The 7,125-nt window shown below is 44.5% G+C and overlaps 1 long non-coding RNA gene across 1 annotated transcript; it reads right to left on the bottom strand.

Moving 5' to 3' along the window:
* Positions 1–1,333: 1,333 nt before the first annotated feature.
* On the bottom strand, positions 1,334–6,544 carry LOC130708798 (uncharacterized). The gene is made up of 3 exons (XR_009009171.1): positions 6,437–6,544; positions 2,844–3,035; positions 1,334–1,419 (listed from the first exon to the last, which is right to left on the bottom strand). It is a non-coding gene; the product is annotated as an uncharacterized LOC130708798 (long non-coding RNA).
* Positions 6,545–7,125: the final 581 nt, after the last annotated feature.

Below are 7,125 nucleotides of genomic sequence, written 5' to 3'. Positions count from 1 at the left end.
GGGCCACACAGTGCTTTGCTGTCTTGTGCACAGCAAAGGATGTTTAGGATGTTTAGCAGCATTTCTGGCCTCTCCCCACTAGATGCCAATAGCATTCTCCCGACCGCACTCCCCCAAGATGTGACAACCAAAAATGTCTTCAGACATTGCCAAATGTTCCCTAAGGGGCAAAAGGCCCCCCAGTTGAGAGCTACCAGTGTAGACAGAGGCACGATTATTCTTTTTTTCCCCCCTCTTGTCAAGATTATGAGTTTTCTTGACCTTGGCAAGTAATTTCGTAACGTATTTCCTGTGCTATTTTATGGAAGAATGCAGATAATTCTCTGATGAAAGTAATATTTTGATTTGAATTGTGTGAGGCAGGTCTCATTAAAACAACTGCAGGTTTGGCATTGTTTTTAGAAGACAGTAGATTTGTTTTCTGAATCAATTCTGATTTTGATTTTTAAATACTGACTTTTCATACTTTCCTAAATTTCCTTTGAGGTCACTGTCACCACGGACATCAAGTCAGTGTCTAGCCACAGTCTCTCGTGTGGTACTGTCATCCTCAATTTCATATTTGCATCCATCACAGAAATATTTTTACTACTGTGGCTGCTTCCTAATGCTTAAGAGATTTTCCACCGTTTTTTTTTTTTTTAATCCCTTATTCCCTCTCTCCAGTGGATTGAGTTACATTTAAATTAGATGTTCTTAAAGAACAGTCAGTAGACTTCAAAAAAAAAAATCTGCTAAATTGGTGCAATCCGGGGGTTAGTTTTATATCCCTGATTTTAAGCCTACAGAGGTATTTATGCTATAGAAAGAGGGAGGAGTTAAATTGTTTTGGATAAGCAGATTTTCTGTATGTTTAATGCTGCCGTGGAAGTCTCTATACATAAATCTTTGTGCACACGTCTCAGCAGCACTTTCAGCTAAAACTTGAGAAGACAAATACAGGGTCAAAGGGTATGAATTTTTTAAATAAATAAATTTATTTATTTATTTATTTATGGCTGTGTTGGTTCTTCGCTGCTGCGTGCAGGCTCTTCTCTAGCTGTGGCGAGCGGGGGCCACTCTTCGTTGCAGTGCGCTGGCCTCCCACTGCCGTGGCCTCCCGTGTTGCGGAGCGCGGGCTCTAGGTGCGCAGCCCCAGTAGTTGTGGCTTGCGGGCTCTAGAGCGCCCGCCCAGTAGTCGTGGCGCACGGTCCTAGTCGCTCCGCAGCATGTGGGATCCTCCCGGACCGGGGCACGAACCCGTGTCCCCCACGTTGGCAGGCGGACCCCCAACCACTGCACCACCAGGGAAGCCCAAAGGGTATGAATGTTTTGGCAGTACATATTGCCAAATTACCTCCGGAAGGTAGTGCCCATTTTCAGTCTCTTTATTGGCAATTCTCTTGAAGGGCTTCCGTCTTGTTCTGTCAGCCTCCAGGCCTGTGAAGACATTTCCCAGGGGACATTCTTCAGATATGTCAATGGAATAAGATCCATCTCAAGATATCTGTCAACAGCCTCCCTGGGCCCATCTCAGACCATCTGTCAGGGGCAACTCATATATTTTGGGAAGATGCTGGTGCAGTTGCCAAAAACAAGCTTGCAATATTGAATCAGGTTTTCCAATCAGTGAGGTTGCAGAATTGAACTGTGTTAATGGCATGTGACAATCTTAGTCCAATATCCAGAGACTCCTAGAAGGAATGTTTCCTTGTAAATTTAAGGGCAGCTGCAAGAGAGGGAATGTGGATTACCTTTCACGTGAATTCTGTAGCGCTCACCCCATCCCAACCATGTTGTAAAGCTGGCAGCAAGACTTGATTGCCAAGCCTCAGCTTCAGGCAAGACTGGGGAGAAAAACACTACTTTGATTCAGGGCTGTAGTACTTAGAAAGGCACAGTGATGCCGTCTGACTCTCACACATGCAACTGGTACCCTGAGTGGGTTTGTATTCCGTGCCACCAAAGACACATAAGTGTGATAACATACGTGCCCCCAGGAGATAGAAAGAATCAGCTTTCTTACAGTGTATGAAATGGTCTGTAAATTGGAAAGCACTCTACGTATACGAGTTTATTACATTTGTCATTGTATTGTTATGAGCTCTGAACTGACTCTGAGATCTGGAATTGAAAGCATCTAGAATCTATCCATTTTATTTTAGACACACAAAACTGTAAGTGTCAGTAACTGCCTGCTGTCATCCCTTCTCTAAACCCTCCCTGGCCACTTGAACTCTAAAGAATCATGGAGCGCAAATCAGCCTTTAGTTTCAAGAGGATGGTATAAATTTCAAGCGTTCAGATGGCCAGAGTTGCCTCTGCCCTCAAATGGATGATGTGTTCTCTTTTCTCTGTACCACTGGCTGAGTCACTTTTTGAAGTGTCACAAAGTCCCCAGATATCCAGTCTGTTCCTCAGCTCCCTGGACCATATCGTCCCCTTGGCATCTAGTATGAATGAAACAAACCACCAAAGCCAGAGCAGATAGAAACCACAAGGAACACATAAGAGACAAAGCCCGGGGCCCACCGCCTTGCCAACGAGGCAGACTGGAAAGGCAGGCCTGACCTGAATGGTTTCTCACTATAAGTACCTTTAATAAGAATGGGCTATACTCAGCCACCCTCAGACAATCTCAAGCATCTTATCTGTTTCTCCTGTATGTGGCTTGTCAAGGATAAGAATGGCCTGATTTCTTTCTGTCATTACAAGGCAACCAAAATGGGGATTAAAACAGCTAAGATTTTTAAAGTACTTTTACCTATGTTATTTCATATGGTCATGCCAATAATTCTACAAGCCAGGACTTTTTATGTCTTTCAGAGAAAAGGAAACTGAAGCCCAGAGAGGTTGTGTCTCACCCGAGGCTACACAGGAAAGAAGTGGCAAAGCCAGGACATGAACCCCAAACTGCCTGACTTTAAGGTCTCTGTTCCCTCCATTATCGCATAGTGGAGTCCTGGGTTAGGATATTCTTTCTGGTTTGGCTTCTGAGATAACCTTGTCCCAGCAGATCCACAATCTTCCATCTCTGCCTCAGAGCTGCTATTGAGCTGTTGAGGGAAAGGAAATGGGTAGAAGGTGAGAGATCCAGTCAGAACGAGAACTTAAGAGATTTTATCACTTTGATGAAAAATTACTATTACAAGGCATGATATAAATTCGTGCAATTTTTATGTGTTAATTTTCCTATGTAAATGAACCTATTCTACTCTACATCAACATACATACTTTACCTGTGTCTTCCTACAAATTTTTGTTTAGTCTCACACTCCTAGTACCTGGGAGCCCTGGCCATCTGTGTTACACCTAGAACTTAGAATTGCCTTTCATTTTCCTTCAGTCCTGAATCGGTGTGGAATTCAGGGACAGTGCAGATAAGAGTGTATGATTGTGGCAGACACAGGCTGCCCAGTTAGGGTCCCATTTCCCAGTCCTCTCTGCTTCGAGCTGGGCTCAAGAGACTGGGAGGTAGTTAAGAAGCAGGAGTGTTCCTTCTAGCTCCCTCTCTTCCCTTCCACCTGGATGCAGAGAACTTTGGGGCTGAAGGGCAGTGATTCTCAAACTTGAACATGCATCAGAATCAACTGGAAGGCTGTTAAAACACAGACTGCTGGGCCCCATCCTTAGAGTTCTTATTCAGCAGACCTAGTTGGGATCTGAGAATATGCAAGTCTTATAAGTCCCAAATGTTGCTGACACTGCTAGTCTGGGGACCATGCATTGGAAACCATTGCCCTAGAGCAACGCCCTAGTGCAAGCCTGATTGCACTTTATACTCCTCTGAGAGGTATTTTAAACATTTTGATGCCCAAGCTGCTATTTAAACCAAAAAAATCAGAGTCTTCTGGGGTGGGGGGCGCATGTATCAGCATTTTTGAAGCTCATCAGGTAATTAAAAAGTGCAGTGAAAAGTTGAAAACTATTGCCTTCAAGTGGAGCCTTACGATGGAAAGAACATGGGTTCTTAAAGCACTAAGTGTAGGAAAGCAGTCTGTCAGTGAGAAGTATCCACTTTAGATTGTTATATGAACAAGAAATAAACTTTTATTATGTTAGGCCGCTGAAGTTCTGGAGATGATTTGCTATTGTAGCCAGCATTATCCTAACTAATACAATAATGGTAATTATTAAGAACAAGTTTTCAGAAATTCTCTTTTTACCTCCTGCCTTCTTCTCCTCTGATAAGGAAAGTATCTATCTGCTTGGTTCCAAGACACTTATTGGCTCACATTTTCTAAAGGTGACATTTCAGTGGGAATAAGGTTATAGCACACGTAACATAGTGTAGTCTCTTTTTCTCGCTCTTCCTTGCAGCCAGAATGGCAGGGCAGCCCTACATTCCCCTCTCCCCACCCCTCTACTTTCTCTCTGCTTGGACACACATTCATCCTTCCACCTGGAAGCAGATTCAGAGTTCCTGACTCGGCCTGACATGTGTTAAAGTAGCCAGATGAAGCCCAAGATCGAGTCGCTCATGCTAAGCCCCACGTCAGCAAACCAAAACTTAACTGAGTTTCGAGGCTCCGTTCTCCCAGAAAAGGAAGACTGAGGTCAACCAATCAGGGCTTTCCTGCTCAACACAAGTTACCTGACACAAGTTACCTTCTCCGAGGCTTCCTTTTGCTCCATGTAAGGAAAGCAACCCTGCTTTACCCAATCAGTAAATGCCCAGTATAACTTCCTTGCCCCTGCTCACTTTGGTCGATAAAAATCTCTTGCCTGGTATAATGCATTGGAGCACCTTTCCAGCTGCTAGACTGGATGCTGCCCAATTCCTGAATGACTGACTAAAGCCAATAAGATCTTTAAAATTTACTCAGTTGAATTTTGTTGACATAGGAATTGGGCAGAAACTGGGCAAATATTCTGGGCAAAGGTGACACCATGCTCTTTTCCTTCTCTGACGTATGTCAAAAACCAAAAATCAAAACCAAACCAAACCACAACAACAGAACACCTGATTCAACACATGTCAACAAGTGCCAGAGACTATCCAAACTGAGAATATCTGAGAACTGGGATTGAACAATGAGGAGAAAGAACATGAGTTCCATCCTTCCTTCCTGACTTTGCACTAGGGTTTTGGACCAAAGCTCTCTCTAAAAATAAAGTGCTTCTTATTGCCTGCATGGGGCACTGCAGAGAATGGGGTTGGTAGACCAAGACAGGATTCAGGTGATTCTGGGTCCCCTGGCCAAACGTCTTTGTATACCATCCCTGAGCTAAAAAGATGGTGTAATTGAGATGGTAACATAAACACTTAAAAGGCATGGTGACCAACGAAACGACATGGATGACTTTTTGAGAATTCAACCCATATCTGCCGTCACTTTAAAGCAGGTCCAGCAATCACCTGAATAATAAACTGGACAGATTTTTCCCCATAAAAACATCAAGTGTTACATGGAAAGGAATGGAAAGGTTAATGGCTCTACAAACATATTTTGCAGCTTCTGCCTTCTCATGATAAATGTGAAGGGACAAATACCCTCGGGTGAGAATTGCTCTCCCGGCTGAAGGGCTGTGATCTGCCCCCACTCCCCGCCTCGCAGCTCTCATTCTTGGCGCCTCCTCTCAACTTCCCCTAGTGGGAGAGAGACAACTCTTTCAGCTGCAAGCAACAAAATCCAGCCCGAGACAGTAGGAGCCCAAATAAAATTTACTGAATCACGTAATCGAGAGGCTGGAAACAGGACTTGCTTCAGAGATAGACTGATTCCGGGGCTCAAGCACTGTCCTCAAGGTCCAGCGTCTCATTCTTTTCCCGACTTGATAGTATTTCCAGACATGCGCTTGCTACAGGTAGGAAGATGCTTACCAGGTGTCCAATCTCACACCTCTCATTCAAGTCCAGCGAGGATAGACTGAGAATCTCCTTTCCAGAATTCCCAGGGGAAGTCTCGTTGCCTCTCTAATTGGCGCTAATTAAGTCACATGATTATCAATGAGCCAATCATTGGCAGCCAAGGAAATACAATGCTCTGATTGGCTTAGGCCTAAATCACATGCTCTATTCCTGACCCCAGGGTCTAATCCTTCTAGAATCACTTGATTGAAAAGGGAAAGGGCTGGTGAAGTTGTGAAAAGAAGGAGTGGATTCTGAGTGGCCAGAAAGCCACAGATGCCCGCCACTGGTGCCCCTAACTTCCCGAGTCAGCTCCAGAAAATTCTTCAACTGTTTCCTCCAAGAGGAGCTCGGCAGGCACGTCTAACTTCTTATACAGCTTTTCCAACTGGTGGCGATAAAAGGGGCGATAGAAGGGGGAAGTTGGAGACAAGAATAAGCCTAAAAAGGGAGCAGAACCCTGGGGCAAAGATCTCCTGGGAAGTAAAAGGCTGCTGGAATGAGGGCTGTGTGGCCTGATCTGATTGTCATTACCCAGGCAAAGCAGCCGCGGCACAGGAACTGGATACTAAGTGTTGGAGATATTCTCTTTCCGCGGAGACTCACCAGGCGGATGCTTCTTCCCCTGTTAGCTCCGGGCCACTTCTCTTTCTCCACTCTCTTGACACACACATAGATCCTTTTATGACGCTCCATGGAAACCAGAGATGGAATGAATCAAAAGTGGTCAGAGGAACCATTGTTCTCCCTTGTAAAATAACTGAACCCTTGTTAATTTGTTGCCAGCCTTACATTTCTCCAGAGAGCTCCCCATTGGATGGAGGCTGTAAACAGGAAACTTGAAACCCTCAGTCATCCTTTGTATTACTTATTGTTTGTGGGCAGCTGCAAGGGATTCGCTATCACAGAGCTTGTGAATCCTAGTGGGGAGATGAGCAGTATATATTTCTAAGACAGAATACCCGGAGGAGAAACTTCATTTCTTCAAAGACAAAGTAGAAATGCGGCTCAGGGATGAGGAAAGAAGCATTTTTTAACAGGTGACAGGTTTGCCAGAATGGTAAAGTGACTCTTGGTTTTACTTGGTGTACAATCAGCAGCCCCCCCACACTGTGGCCAGAAGAAAATATAAAAATTCCTTCTTTTCCTACAGTACAGCTGAAGATGGACTACAGCCATTGAGAATGCTGAAGTGTTGGGGTAATAGAAGTACAAGGCAGAACTACTCCTGTCCATGTCGAAGAGAACCCTTATTGCAAAGATGGTGACTAGTGAGGGTTAAGAGCTAGGGTCCT

This window comes from Balaenoptera acutorostrata, chromosome 9 (genome assembly GCF_949987535.1).
Source record: "Balaenoptera acutorostrata chromosome 9, mBalAcu1.1, whole genome shotgun sequence".
NCBI lineage: Eukaryota > Metazoa > Chordata > Mammalia > Artiodactyla > Balaenopteridae > Balaenoptera > Balaenoptera acutorostrata.
This window is presented reverse-complemented; position numbering and strand designations above follow the sequence as displayed.